Raw genomic sequence first — 14,898 nt, 5'->3', positions numbered from 1 at the left:
GTGTTGGTTGGAGAGTAGAATCAGCATCCCAGACAGTAGGTAACACTGCCCCTGGTGTTGTTGGTAGAGGAGATCAGCATCCCCAGACAGCAGGGTAACACTGCCCCCTGGTGTTGGTAGAGTAGAATCAGCATCCCAGACAGTAGGGTAACACTGCCCCTGGTGTTGGTAGAGTAGAATCAGCATCCCAGACAGTAGGTAACAATGCCCCTGGTGTTGTGTCAGCATCCCAGGTAGGGTAACAAATGTCCCTGGTACAGAGTCCAGCATCCCAGACATTAGGTAACACTGCCCCTGGTGTTGGTAGAGTAGATCAGCATCCCAGACAGTAGGGTAACACTGCCCCCTGGTGTTGGTAGAGTAGATCAGCATCCCAGAGAGTAGGGTAACACTGCCCCTGGTGTTGTGTTGGTAGAGTAGATCAGCATCCCAGAGAGTAGGGTAACAATGCCCCCTGGTGTTGTGTTGTTAGAGTAGATCAGCATCCCAGAGAGTAGGGTAACACTGCCCCCTGGTGTTGGTAGAGTAGAATCAGCATCCCAGATTTTAGGGTAACACTGCCCCTGGTGTTGGTAGAGTAGAATCAGCATCCCAGACAGTAGGGTAACACTGCCCCTGGTGTTGCAGAGTAGAATCAGCATCCCAGATTTTGGGTAACACTGCCCCTGGTGTTGGTAGAGTAGAATCAGCATCCCAGACAGTAGGGTAACACTGCCCCCTGGTGTTGGTAGAGTAGATCAGCATCCCAGAGAGTAGGGTAACACTGCCCCCTGGTGTTGGTAGAGTAGAATCAGCATCCCAGATTTTAGGGTAACACTGCCCCCTGGTGTTGGTAGAGCAGAATCAGCATCCCAGACAGTAGGGTAACACTGCCCCTGGTGTTGGTAGAGTAGATCAGCATCCCAGAGAGTAGGGTAACACTGCCCCTGGTGTTGGTAGAGTAGAATCAGCATCCCAGACAGTAGGGTAACAATGCCCCTGGTGTTGTGTTGGTAGAGTAGATCAGCATCCCAGACAGTAGGGTAACACTGCCCTGTGTTGGTAGAGTAGATCAGCATCCCAGACAGTAGGGGTAACATTGCCCCCTGGTGTTGTGTTGATAGAGTAGATCAGCATCCCAGAGAGTAGGGTAACACTGCCCCAGGGTGTTGGTGGTAGAGAGAATCAGCCAGTAGGACAACACTGCCCCTGGTGTTGGTAGAGTAGATCAGCATCCCAGACAGTAGGGTTACACTGCCCCCTGGTGTTGGTAGAGTAGATCAGCATCCCAGACAGTAGGGTTCAATGCCCCCTGGTGTTGTGTTGGTAGAGTAGATCAGCATCCCAGAGAGTAGGGTAACAATGCCCCCTGGTGTTGGTAGAGTAGATCAGCATCCCAGAGAGTAGGACAACACTTCCCCTGGTGTTGGTAGAGTAGAATCAGCATCCCAGACATTAGGGGTAACACTGCCCCTGGTGTTGGTAGAGTAGAATCAGCATCCCAGACAGTAGGGTAACACTGCCCCTGGTGTTGGTAGAGTAGATCAGCATCCCAGAGAGTAGGGGTAACACTGTGGTGTTGGTAGAGTAGAATCAGCATCCCAGACAGTAGGGTAACAATGCCCCTGGTGTTGTGTTGGTAGAGTAGATCAGCATCCCAGAGAGTAGGGCAAAAATGCCCCCTGGTGTTGGTAGAGTAGAATCAGCATATGAGACAGTAGGGACAACAATGCCCCCTGGTGTTGGTAGAGTAGAATCAGCATCCCAGACAGTAGGGTAACACTGCCCCTGGTGTTGGTAGAGTAGATCAGCATCCCAGAGAGTAGGGTAACAATGCCCCCTGGTGTTGGTAGAGTAGAATCAGCATCCCAGACATTAGGGTAACACTGCCCCCTAGTGTTGGTAGAGTAAAATCAGCATCCCAGACAGTAGGTAACACTGCCCCTGGTGTTGGTAGAGTAGATCAGCATCCCAGAGAGTAGGGTAACACTGCCCCCTGGTGTTGGTAGAGTAGATCAGCATCCCAGAGAGAGTAACACTGCCCCCTGGTGTTGGTAGAGTAGAATCAGCATCCCAGACAGTAGGGTAACAATGCCCCCTGGTGTTGTGTTGGTAGAGTAGATCAGCATCCCAGAGAGTAGGGCACTGCCCCCTGGTGTTGGTAGAGTAGAATCAGCATCCCAGACAGTAGGGTAACACTGCCCCTGGTGTTGGTAGAGTAGATCAGCATCCCAGACAGTAGGGTAACACTGCCCCTGGTGTTGTGTTGGTAGAGTAGATCAGCATCCCAGACAGTAGGGTAACAATGCCCCCTGGTGTTGTGTTGGTAGAGTAGATCAGCATCCCAGAGAGTAGGGTAACAATGCCCCTGGTGTTGTGTTGGTAGAATAGAATCAGCATCCCAGACAGTAGGGTAACAATGCCCCCTGGTGTTGTGTTGGTAGAGTAGATCAGCATCCCAGAGAGTAGGACAACACTTGCCCCTGGTGTTGGTAGAATAGAATCAGCATCCAAGACATTAGGGTAACACTGCCCCCTGGTGTTGGTAGAGTAGATTCAGCATCCCAAACAGTAGGACAACACTTCCCTGGTGTTGGTAGAGTAGAATCAGCATCCCAGACGGTAGGGTAACACTGCCCCTGGTGTTGTGTTGGTAGAGTAGAATCAGCATCCCAGACAGTAGGGGTAACACTGCCCCCTGGTGTTGGTAGAGTAGATCAGCATCCCAGACAGTAGGGTAACATTGCCCCCTGGTGTTGTGTTGATAGAGTAGATCAGCATCCCAGAGAGTAGGGTAACACTGCCCCTGGTGTTGGTAGAGTAGATCAGCATCCCAGACAGTAGGGTTACACTGCCCCTGGTGTTGGTAGAGTAGATCAGCATCCCAGACAGTAGGGTAACAATGCCCCCTGGTGTTGTGTTGGTAGAGTAGATCAGCATCCCAGACAGTAGGGTAACAATGCCCCTGGTGGTGTTGGTAGAGATCAGCATCCCAGAGAGTAGGTAACAATGCCCCTGGTGTTGTGTTAGAGTAGATCAGCATCCCAGTAGGGGTAACACTGCCCTGGTGTTGGTAGAGGAGATCAGCATCCCAGACAGTAGGGTAACACTGCCCTGGTGTTGGTAGAGTAGAATCAGCATCCCAGACAGTAGGGTAACACTGCCCCTGGTGTTGGTAGAGTAGATCAGCATCCCAGACAGTAGGGTAACAATGCCCCCTGGTGTTGGTAGAGTAGATCAGCATCCCAGACAGTAGGGTAACAATGCCCCCTGGTGTTGTGTTGGTAGAGTAGATCAGCATCCCAGACAGTAGGGTAACAATGCCCCTGGTGTTGTGTTGGTAGAGTAGATCAGCATCCCAGAGAGTAGGGTAACAATGCCCCTGGTGTTGTGTTGTTAGAGTAGATCAGCATCCCAGAGAGTAGGTAACACTGCCCCCTGGTGTTGGTAGAGGAGATCAGCATCCCAGACAGTAGGGTAACACTGCCCCCTGGTGTTGGTAGAGTAGAATCAGCATCCCAGATTTTAGGGTAACACTGCCCCCTGGTGTTGGTAGAGTAGAATCAGCATCCCAGACAGTAGGGTAACAATGCCCCCTGGTGTTGTGTTGGTAGAGTAGATCAGCATCCCAGACAGTAGGGTAACACTGCCCCCTGGTGTTGGTAGAGTAGATCAGCATCCCAGACAGTAGGGTAACATTGCCCCCTGGTGTTGTGTTGGTAGTAGATCAGCATCCCAGACAGTAGGGTAACAATGCCCTGGTGTTGTGTTGGTAGAGTAGATCAGCATCCCAGAGAGTAGGGTAACAATGCCCCTGGTGTTGTGTTGTTAGAGTAGATCAGCATCCCAGAGAGTAGGGTAACACTGCCCCCTGGTGTTGGTAGAGTAGAATCAGCATCCCAGATTTTAGGGTAACACTGCCCCTGGTGTTGGTAGAGTAGAATCAGCATCCCAGACAGTAGGGTAACACTGCCCCTGGTGTTGGTAGAGTAGAATCAGCATCCCAGATTTTAGGGTAACACTGCCCCTGGTGCTGGTAGAGTAGAATCAGCATCCCAGACAGTAGGGTAACACTGCCCCTGGTGTTGGTAGAGTAGATCAGCATCCCAGAGAGTAGGGTAACACTGCCCCTGGTGTTGGTAGAGTAGAATCAGCATCCCAGATTTTTAGGGTAACACTGCCCTGGTGTTGGTAGAGTAGAATCAGCATCCCAGACAGTAGGGTAACACTGCCCCCTGGTGTTGGTAGAGTAGATCAGCATCCCAGAGAGTAGGGTAACACTGCCCCCTGGTGTTGGTAGAGTAGAATCAGCATCCCAGACAGTAGGGTAACAATGCCCCTGGTGTTGTGTTGGTAGAGTAGATCAGCATCCCAGACAGTAGGGTAACACTGCCCCCTGGTGTTGGTAGAGTAGATCAGCATCCCAGACAGTAGGGTAACATTGCCCCCTGGTGTTGTGTTGATAGAGTAGATCAGCATCCCAGAGAGTAGGGTAACACTGCCCCAGGGTGTTGGTAGAGTAGATCAGCATCCCAGACAGTAGGGTTACACTGCCCCCTGGTGTTGTGTTAGTAGAGTAGATCAGCATCCCAGAGAGTAGGGTAACAATGCCCCCTGGTGTTGTGTTAGTAGAGTAGATCAGCATCCCAGAGAGTAGGGTAACAATGCCCCCTGGTGTTGGTAGAGTAGAATCAGCATATGAGACAGTAGGACAACACTGCCCCCTGGTGTTGGTAGAGTCGATCAGCTTCCCAGACAGTAGGGTTACACTGCCCCCTGGTGTTGGTAGAGTAGATCAGCATCCCAGACAGTAGGGTAACATTTCCCCCTGGTGTTGTGTTGGTAGAGTAGATCAGCATCCCAGACAGTAGGGTAACAATGCCCCCTGGTGTTGTGTTGGTAGAGTAGATCAGCATCCCAGAGAGTAGGGTAAAAATGCCCCCTGGTGTTGGTAGAGTAGATCAGCATCCCAGACAGTAGGGTAACAATGCCCCCTGGTGTTGGTAGAGTAGAATCAGCATCCCAGACAGTAGGGTAACACTGCCCCCTGGTGTTGGTAGAGTAGAATCAGCATATGAGACAGTAGGACAACACTGCCCCCTGGTGTTGGTAGAGTCGATCAGCTTCCCAGACAGTAGGGTAACAATGCCCCCTGGTGTTGGTAGAGTAGAATCAGCATCCCAGACAGTAGGGTAACACTGCCCCCTGGTGTTGGTAGAGTAGATCAGCATCCCAGACAGTAGGGTAACACTGCCCCCTGGTGTTGGTAGAGCAGATCAGCATCCCAGAGAGTAGGGTAACACTGCCCCCTGGTGTTGGTAGTAGAATCAGCATCCCAGACAGTAGGGTAACAATGCCCCCTGGTGTTGTGTTGGTAGAGTAGAATCAGCATCCCAGACAGTAGGGTAACACTGCCCCTGGTGTTGGTAGAGTAAGATCAGCATCCCAGACAGTAGGGTAACATTGCCCCTGGTGCTGTGTTGGTAGAGTAGATCAGCATCCCAGACAGTAGGGTAACAATGCCCCTGGTGTTGTGTTGGTAGAGTAGATCAGCATCCCGAGAGAGTAGGGTAACAATGCCCCTGGTGTTGGTAGAATAGAATCAGCATCCAAGACATTAGGTAACACTGCCCCCCTGGTGTGGTAGAGTAGATTCAGCATCCCAAACAGTAGGACAACACTTCCCCCCTGGTGTTAGAATCAGCATCCCAGACAGTAGGGTAACACTGCCCTGCGTTGTGTTGGTAGAGTAGAATCAGCATCCCAGACAGTAGGGTAACACTGCCCCTGGTGTTGGTAGAGTGAGATCAGCATCCCAGACAGTAGGGTAACATTGCCCCTGGTGTTATGTTGATAGAGTAGATCAGCATCCCAGAGAGTAGGGTAACACTGCCCCTGGTGTTGGTAGAGTTGCATCCCAGACAGTAGGGTTACACTGCCCCCTGGTGTTGGTAGAGTAGATCAGCATCCCAGACAGTAGGGTAACAATGCCCCTGGTGTTGTGTTGGTAGAGTAGATCAGCATCAGACAGTAGGGTAACAATGCCCCTGGTGTTGTGTTGGCAGAGTAGATCAGCATCCCAGAGAGTAGGGTAACAATGCCCCTGGTGTGTGTTGTTAGAGTAGATCAGCATCCCAGAGAGTCAGGGGCACTGCCCCTGTTGGTAGAGGAGATCAGCATCCCAGACAGTAGGGTAACACTGCCCCCTGGTTTGGTAGAGTAGAATCAGCATCCCAGACAGTAGGGTAACACTGCCCCCTGGTGTTGGTAGAGTAGATCAGCATCCCAGAGAGTAGGGTAACACTGCCCATGGTGTTGGTAGAGTAGATCAGCATCCCAGACAGTAGGGTAACAATGCCCCCTGGTGTTGTGTTGGTAGAGTAGATCAGCATCCCAGGCAGTAGGGTAACAATGCCCCCCTGGTGTTGTGGCAGAGTAGATCAGCATCCCAGAGAGTAGGGTAACAATGCCCCTGGTGTTGTGTTGTTAGAGTAGATCAGCATCCCAGAGAGTAGGGTAACACTGCCCCCTGGTGTTGGTAGAGAGATCAGCATCCCAGACAGTAGGGCAACACTGCCCCTGGTGTTGGTAGAGTAGAATCAGCATCCCAGATTTTAGGGTAACACTGCCCCTGGTGCTGGTAGAGTAGAATCACCAGCATCCCAGACAGTAGGGTAACACTGCCCCCTGGTGTTGGTAGAGTAGATCAGCATCCAGAGAGTAGGGTAACACTGCCCCTGGTGTTGGTAGAGTAGAATCAGCATCCCAGACAGTAGGGTAACAATGCCCCTGGTGTTGTGTTGGTAGAGTAGATCAGCATCCCAGACAGTAGGGTAACACTGCCCCTGGTGCTGGTAGAGAGATCAGCATCCCAGACAGTAGGGTAACATTGCCCCCTGGTGTTGTGTTGGTAGAGTAGATCAGCATCCCAGACAGTAGGGTAATAATGCCCCTGGTGTTGTGTTGGTAGAGTAGATCAGCATCCCAGAGAGTAGGGTAACAATGCCCCTGGTGTTGTGTTGTTAGAGTAGATCAGCATCCCAGAGAGTAGGGGTAACACTGCCTCTGGTGTTGGTAGAGTAGAATCAGCATCCAGATTTTAGGGTACACACTGCCCCCTGGTGTTGGTAGAGTAGAATCAGCATCCCAGACAGTAGGGTAACACTGCCCCTGGTGTTGGTAGAGTAGAATCAGCATCCCAGATTTTAGGTAACACTGCCCCCTGGTGTTGGTAGAGTAGAATCAGCATCCCAGACAGTAGGGTAACACTGCCCCTGGTGTTGGTAGAGTAGATCAGCATCCCAGAGAGTAGGGTAACACTGCCCTCTGGTGTTGGTAGAGTAGAATCAGCATCCCAGATTTTAGGGTAACACTGCCCCTGGTGTTGGTAGAGTAGAATCAGCATCCCAGACAGTAGGGTAACACTGCCCCTGGTGTTGGTAGAGTAGATCAGCATCCCAGAGAGTAGGGTAACACTGCCCCCTGGTGTTGGTAGAGTAGAATCAGCATCCCAGACAGTAGGGTAACAATGCCCCTGGTTGTGTTGGTAGAGTAGATCAGCATCCCAGACAGTAGGGTAACACTGCCCCCTGGTGTTGTGGTAGAGTAGATCAGCATCCCAGACAGTAGGTAACATTGCCCCTGGTGTTGTGTTGATAGAGTGATCAGCATCCCAGAGAGTAGGGTAACACTGCCCCAGGGTGTTGGTAGAGTAGATCAGCATCCCAGACAGTAGGACAACACTGCCCCTGGTGTTGTGTTGGTAGAGTAGATCAGCATCCCAGAGAGTAGGGTAACAATGCCCCTGGTGTTGTGTTGGTAGAGTAGATCAGCATCCCAGAGAGTAGGGTAACAATGCCCTGGTGTATTTGGTAGAGTAGAATCAGCAGGAGACAGTAGGACAACACTGCCCCCTGGTGTTGTGTGGAGTCGATCAGCTTCCCAGACAGTAGGGTTACAATGCCCCCTGGTGTTGGTAGAGTAGATCAGCATCCCAGACAGTAGGGTAACATTTGCCCCTGGTGTTGTGTTGGTAGAGTAGATCAGCATCCCAGACAGTAGGGTAACAATGCCCCTGGTGTTGTGTTGGTAGAGTAGATCAGCATCCCAGAGAGTAGGGTAAAAATGCCCTGGTGTTGGTAGAGTAGAATCAGCATCCCAGACAGTAGGGTAACAATGCCCCTGGTGTTGGTAGAGTAGAATCAGCATCCCAGACAGTAGGGTAACACTGCCCCCTGGTGTTGGTAGAGTAGAATCAGCATATGAGACAGTAGGACAACACTGCCCCCTGGTGTTGGTAGAGTCGATCAGCTTCCCAGACAGTAGGGTAACAATGCCCCCTGGTGTTGGTAGAGTAGAATCAGCATCCCAGACAGTAGGGTAACACTGCCCCCTGGTGTTGGTAGAGTAGATCAGCATCCCAGACAGTAGGGTAACACTGCCCCCTGGTGTTGGTAGAGTAGAATCAGCATCCCAGACAGTAGGGTAACACTGCCCCCTGGTGTTGGTAGAGTAGATCAGCATCCCAGAGAGTAGGGTAACACTGCCCCCTGGTGTTGGTAGAGTAGAATCAGCATCCCAGACAGTAGGGTAACACTGCCCCCTGGTGTTGTGTTGGTAGAGTAGATCAGCATCCCAGACAGTAGGGTAACAATGCCCCCTGGTGTTGTGTTGGTAGAGTAGATCAGCATCCCAGAGAGTAGGGTAACAATGCCCCCTGGTGTTGGTAGAGTAGAATCAGCATATGAGACAGTAGGACAACACTGCCCCCTGGTGTTGGTAGAGTAGATCAGCATCCCAGACAGTAGGGTAACACTGCCCCCTGGTGTTGGTAGAGTAGATCAGTATCCCAGACAGTAGGGTAACATTTCCCCTGGTGTTGTGTTGGTAGAGTAGATCAGCATCCCAGACAGTAGGGTAACAATGCCCCCTGGTGTTGTGTTGGTAGATCAGCATCCCAGACAGTAGGGTAACAATGCCCCCTGGTGTTGGTAGAGTAGATCAGCATCCCAGACAGTAGGGGTAACAATGCCCCCTGGTGTTGGTAGAGTAGATCAGCATCCCAGACAGTAGGGTAACAATGCCCCCTGGTGTGTTGGTAGAGTAGATCAGCATCCCAGACAGTAGGGTAACAATGCCCCTGGTGTTGTGTTGGTAGAATCAGCATCCCAGAGAGTAGGGTAACAATGCCCCCTGGTGTTGTTAGAGTAGATCAGCATCCCAGAGAGTAGGGTAACACTGCCCCTGGTGTTGGTAGAGTAGAATCAGCATCCCAGATTTTAGGGTAACACTGCCCCCTGGTGTGTGTTGGTAGAGTAGAATCAGCATCCCAGACAGTAGGGTAACAATGCCCCTGGTGTTGGTAGAGTAGATCAGCATCCCAGAGAGTAGGGTAACACTGCCCCCTGGTGTTGGTAGAGTAGAATCAGCATCCCAGACAGTAGGGTAACAATGCCCCCTGGTGTTGTGTTGGTAGAGTAGATCAGCATCCCAGACAGTAGGGTAACACTGCCCCCTGGTGGTAGAGTAGATCAGCATCCCAGACAGTAGGGTAACATTGCCCCTGTGTTGTGTTGATAGAGTAGATCAGCATCCCAGAGAGTAGGGTAACACTGCCCCAGGGTGTTGGTAGAGTAGATCAGCATCCCAGACAGTAGGGTTACACTGCCCCTGGTGTTGTGTTAGTAGAGTAGATCAGCATCCCAGAGAGTAGGGTAACAATGCCCCTGGTGTTGTGTTAGTAGAGTAGATCAGCATCCCAGAGAGTAGGGTAACAATGCCCCTGGTGTTGGTAGAGTAGAATCAGCATATGAGACAGTAGGACAACACTGCCCCCTGGTGTTGGTAGAGTCGATCAGCTTCCCAGACTTCTAGGATACACTGCCCCCTGGTTTTGGTAGAGTAGATCAGCATCCAGACAGTAGGGTAACATTTCTTGCCTGGTGTTGTGTCTGCCTGTAGAAGTGATCAGCATAACCAAGACAGTAGGGTAACAATGCCCCTGGTGTTGTGTTGGTAGAGTAGATCAGCATCCCAGAGAGTAGGGTAAAAATGCCCCCTGGTGTTGGTAGAGTAGATCAGCATCCCAGACAGTAGGGTAACAATGCCCCCTGGTGTTGGTAGAGTAGAATCAGCATCCCAGACAGTAGGGTAACACTGCCCCCTGGTGTTGGTAGAGTAGATCAGCATCTCAGACAGTAGGGTAACACTGCCCCCTGGTGTTGGTAGAGTAGAATCAGCATCCCAGACAGTAGGGTAACACTGCCCCCTGGTGTTGGTAGAGTAGATCAGCATCCCAGAGAGTAGGGTAACACTGCCCCCTGGTGTTGGTAGAGTAGAATCAGCATCCCAGACAGTAGGGTAACACTGCCCCCTGGTGTTGTGTTGGTAGAGTAGATCAGCATCCCAGACAGTAGGGTAACAATGCCCCCTGGTGTTGTGTTGGTAGAGTAGATCAGCATCCCAGAGAGTAGGGTAACAATGCCCCCTGGTGTTGGTAGAGTAGAATCAGCATATGAGACAGTAGGACAACACTGCCCCCTGGTGTTGGTAGAGTAGATCAGCATCCCAGACAGTAGGGTAACACTGCCCCCTGGTGTTGGTAGAGTAGATCAGCATCCCAGACAGTAGGACAACACTGCCCCCTGGTGTTGGTAGAGTAGATCAGCATCACAGAGAGTAGGGTAACACTGCCCCCTGGTGTTGGTAGAGTAGATCAGCATCCCAGACAGTAGGGTTACACTGCCCCCTGGTGTTGTGTTGGTAGAGTAGATCAGCATCCCAGAGAGTAGGGTAACACTGCCCCCTGGTGTTGGTAGAGTAGAATCAGCATCCCAGACAGTAGGGTAACACTGCCCCCTGGTGTTGGTAGAGTAGATCAGCATCCCAGACAGTAGGGTAACACTGCCCCCTGGTGTTGGTAGAGTAGATCATGTCCTGTATTTGTCTTCTAGGATACATACCAAACTGAATTTACTACCTATCTGATTTTAACAACAAAAAAAGGCAAGATGAGAGATATGTGCATGTTATCTTCTTGCTACTGTATGAAACACAGTTTGTCTGCCTGTCTGAAAATACTCAATAACACAACACTATGTTATGGTTTTAGGTTAGAATTTCACCTGTTAGAGGTTGATATTGTTTAGCATACCTTTAGGCAGTATTTATCCAGTGGGGTTTGTTAAAGAGTGTGTGTTTGTGAGTACATGTCTCTCGTTCATACACAAAGAACTTTGTGAATACAGTGTACATTTCTAACGTGTATTATTGTTTAAAAGTCTTTAAGAAACCTGTATAGAGAAAAATATAATAAATGAGTTTGCTATTTCTCTTGTAGATTGTCGCTACAGAAAATTGTCAGTGCCCGATATTCTCAGCAGTTATTTCTGTTGATACATTATTTGAATGTGTTAATAACATTAGACAATACATTTTTATTGTTTCATTAGAAGGCTAATACAAATGTAGTTGTCTAATTGCCTGATCCCTTGGTAGTGGTCCAATAGTAGAATTGGGTTAAATTCCAATTCAAATCAATCAATCAGGAAAGTGTTTTGAATAAAAATTCTAAACTTGACAAACTTTTGAAATAATTCACTTCTCCTCTTCTATTTATTGAGAAATCATTGAGAACAAACACCATTTTTTAAAAATTGGAATTTCAGTTTAAATTCCTGAATTGACTGCCCAATTCAAAATGACCCCAATACTGTCCAGAAGCTTATACAGACAGAACCATAACAATGATTACCAAGACGGGGAAGAGTAAAATACTGTTATGGAAGGAACTGACTGGATTAAAAACCACAACGAGTCAAGCTAAATGTAGCTTATTTATCATTATCCTTGTAAAATACATTTCCATAAAATGTGCCAAAACATAAAATAGACCTCTGCCTACCTCTCAGGCGGGACAGAAAGACAATCATTTAAAAAGAGACACAAACACAAAATAGTCCAAAGGAAGAACTCATAGATAGCACACCATGTAGAAGTAACAGGTTTCCATTACCTCCGTAGAGACCACAGGGAAGAATGAAATGTTGAAGAAGAAGAGAAAAAACATACAGTGGAAGGTGAGGAGAAATGCTCTCAGTGGAAGGTAAGGAGAAATGCTCTCAGTGGAAGGTGAGGAGAAATGCTCTCAGTGGAAGGTGAGGAGAAATGCTCTCAGTGGAAGGTAAGGAGAAATGCTCTCAGTGGAAGGTGAGGAGAAATGCTCTCAGTGGAAGGTGAGGAGAAATGCTCTCAGTGGAAGGTGAGGAGAAATGCTCTCAGTGAAGGTGAGAAATGCTCTCAGTGAAGGTGATGCTCAGTGGAAGGTGAGGAGAAATGCTCTCAGTGGAAGGTGAGGAGAAATGCTCTCAGTGGAAGGTGAGGAGAAATGCTCTCAGTGGTGAGGAGAAATGCTCTCAGTGGAAGGTGAGAGAAATGCTCTCAGTGGAAGGTAAGGAGAAATGCTCTCAGTGGAAGGTGAGGAGAAATGCTCTCAGTGGAAGGTGAGGAGAAATGCTCTCAGTGGAAGGTGAGGAGAAATGCTCTCAGTGGAAGGTGAGGAGAAATGCTCTCAGTGGAAGGTGAGGAGAAATGCTCTCAGTGGAAGGTGAGGAGAAATGCTCAGTGAAGGTGAGGAGAAATGCTCTCAGTGGAAGGTGAGGAGAAATGCTCAGTGGAAGGTGAGGAGAAATGCTCTCAGTGGAAGGTGAGGAGAAATGCTCTCAGTGGAAGGTGAGGAGAAATGCTCTCAGTGGAAGGTGAGGAGAAATGCTCTCAGTGGAAGGTGAGGAGAAATGCTCTCAGTGAAGGTGAGGAGAAATGCTCTCAGTGAAGGTGAGGAGAAATGCCTCAGTGGAAGGTGAGGAGAAATGCTCTCAGTGAAGGTGAGGAGAAATGCTCTCAGTGGAAGGTGAGGAGAAATGCTCTCAGTGGAAGGTGAGGAGAAATGCTCTCAGTGGAAGGTGAGGAGAAATGCTCTCAGTGAAGGTGAGGAGAAATGCTCTCAGTGAAGGTGAGGAGAAATGCTCTCAGTGAAGGTGAGGAGAAATGCTATCAGTGAAGGTGAGGAGAAATGCTCTCAGTGGAAGGTGAGGAGAAATGCTCTCAGTGGAAGGTGAGGAGAAATGCTCTCAGTGAAGGTGAGGAGAAATGCTCTCAGTGGAAGGTGAGGAGAAATGCTCTCAGTGAAGGTGAGGAGAAATGCTCTCAGTGGAAGGTGAGGAGAAATGCTCTCAGTGGAAGGTGAGGAGAAATGCTCTCAGTGGAAGGTGAGGAGAAATGCTCTCAGTGGAAGGTGAGGAGAAATGCTCTCAGTGAAGGTGAGGAGAAATGCTCAGTGGAAGGTGAGGAGAAATGCTCTCAGTGAAGGTGAGGAGAAATGCTCTCAGTGGAAGGTGAGGAGAAATGCTCTCAGTGGAAGGTGAGGAGAAATGCTCTCAGTGGAAGGTGAGGAGAAATGCTCTCAGTGGAAGGTAAGGAGAAATGCTCTCAGTGGAAGGTGAGGAGAAATGCTCTCAGTGAAGGTGAGGAGAAATGCCTCAGTGGAAGGTGAGGAGAAATGCCTCAGTGAAGGTGAGGAGAAATGCTCTCAGTGGAAGGTGAGGAGAAATGGTCTCAGTGAAGGTGAGGAGAAATGCTCTCAGTGAAGGTGAGGAGAAATGCTCTCAGTGGAAGGTGAGGAGAAATGCTCTCAGTGGAAGGTGAGGAGAAATGCTCTCAGTGGAAGGTGAGGAGAAATGCTCAGTGAAGGTGAGGAGAAATGCTCTCAGTGAAAGTGAGGAGAGAAATGCTCAGTGAAGGTGAGGAGAAATGCTCTCAGTGAAGGTGAGGAGAAATGCTCTCAGTGGAAGGTGAGGAGAAATGCTCTCAGTGAAGGTGAGGAGAAATGCTCTCAGTGAAGATGAGGAGAAATGCTCTCAGTGGAAGGTGAGGAGAAATGCTCTCAGTGGAAGGTGAGGAGAAATGCTCTCAGTGGAAGGTGAGGAGAAATGCCTCTCAGTGGAAGGTGAGGAGAAATGCTCAGTGGAAGGTGAGGAGAAATGCTCTCAGTGAAGGTGAGGAGAAATGCTCTCAGTGAAGGTGAGGAGAAATGCTCTCAGTGGAAGGTGAGGAGAAATGCTCTCAGTGGAAGGTGAGGGAGAAATGCTCTCAGTGGAAGGTGAGGAGAAATGCTCTCAGTGGAAGGTGAGGAGAAATGCTCTCAGTGGAAGGTGAGGAGAAATGCTCTCAGTGGAAGGTGAGGAGAAATGCTCTCAGTGAAGGTGAGGAGAAATGCTCTCAGTGGAAGGTGAGGAGAAATGCTCTCAGTGGAAGGTGAGGAGAAATGCTTTCTCAGTGGAAGGTGAGGAGAAATGCTCTCAGTGAAGGTAAGGAGAAATGCTCTCAGTGAAGGTGAGGAGAAATGCTTATCAGTGGAAGGTGAGGAGAAATGCTCTCAGTGAAGGTAGGAGAAATGCTCTCAGTGGAAGGTGAGGAGAAATGCTCTCAGTGAAGGTGAGGAGAAATGCTCTCAGTGGAAGGTGAGGAGAAATGCTCTCAGTGGAAGGTGAGGAGAAATGCTCTCAGTGAAGGTGAGGAGAAATGCTATCAGTGGAAGGTGAGGAGAAATGCTCTCAGTGGAAGGTGAGGAGAAATGCTCTCAGTGGAAGGTGAGGAGAAATGTTCTCAGTGGAAGGTGAGGAGAAATGCTCTCAGTGAAGGTGAGGAGAAATGCTCTCAGTGAAGGTGAGGAGAAATGCTCTCAGTGGAAGGTGAGGAGAAATGCTCTCAGTGAAGGTGAGGAGAAATGCTCAGTGGAAGGTGAGGAGAAATGCTCTCAGTGGAAGGTGAGGAGAAATGCTCTCAGTGGAAGGTGAGGAGAAATGCTCTCAGTGGAAGGTGAGGAGAAATGCTCTCAGTGGAAGGTGAGGAGAAAATGCTCAG

At 49.5% G+C, this 14,898-nt stretch overlaps 1 protein-coding gene and 1 long non-coding RNA gene across 16 annotated transcripts in view; one reads left to right on the top strand and one right to left on the bottom strand.

The window, feature by feature from the left end:
* The window catches only part of znf395b (zinc finger protein 395b), an 81,565-nt gene that overhangs the window by 46,856 nt on the left and 19,811 nt on the right, over positions 1 to 14,898 (bottom strand). The window lies entirely within an intron of this gene.
* The window catches only part of LOC127931472 (uncharacterized), a 66,945-nt gene that overhangs the window by 51,549 nt on the left and 498 nt on the right, over positions 1 to 14,898 (top strand). For 2 of the 14 annotated variants that reach the window (XR_008141340.1, XR_008141345.1), the window contains 3 exons: positions 12,428 to 12,453; positions 14,318 to 14,367; positions 14,547 to 14,644. This is a non-coding gene — a long non-coding RNA (uncharacterized LOC127931472). Of the gene's footprint in view, positions 1 to 12,082; positions 12,264 to 12,427; positions 12,454 to 12,860; positions 13,039 to 14,317; positions 14,420 to 14,521; positions 14,645 to 14,898 lie in introns of those variants that run through there. The other 12 variants (XR_008141332.1, XR_008141337.1, XR_008141341.1 and 9 more) reach the window with 7 other exon arrangements.

This window comes from Oncorhynchus keta, chromosome 8, assembly GCF_023373465.1.
Source record: "Oncorhynchus keta strain PuntledgeMale-10-30-2019 chromosome 8, Oket_V2, whole genome shotgun sequence".
Lineage (NCBI taxonomy): Eukaryota > Metazoa > Chordata > Actinopteri > Salmoniformes > Salmonidae > Oncorhynchus > Oncorhynchus keta.
This window is presented reverse-complemented; position numbering and strand designations above follow the sequence as displayed.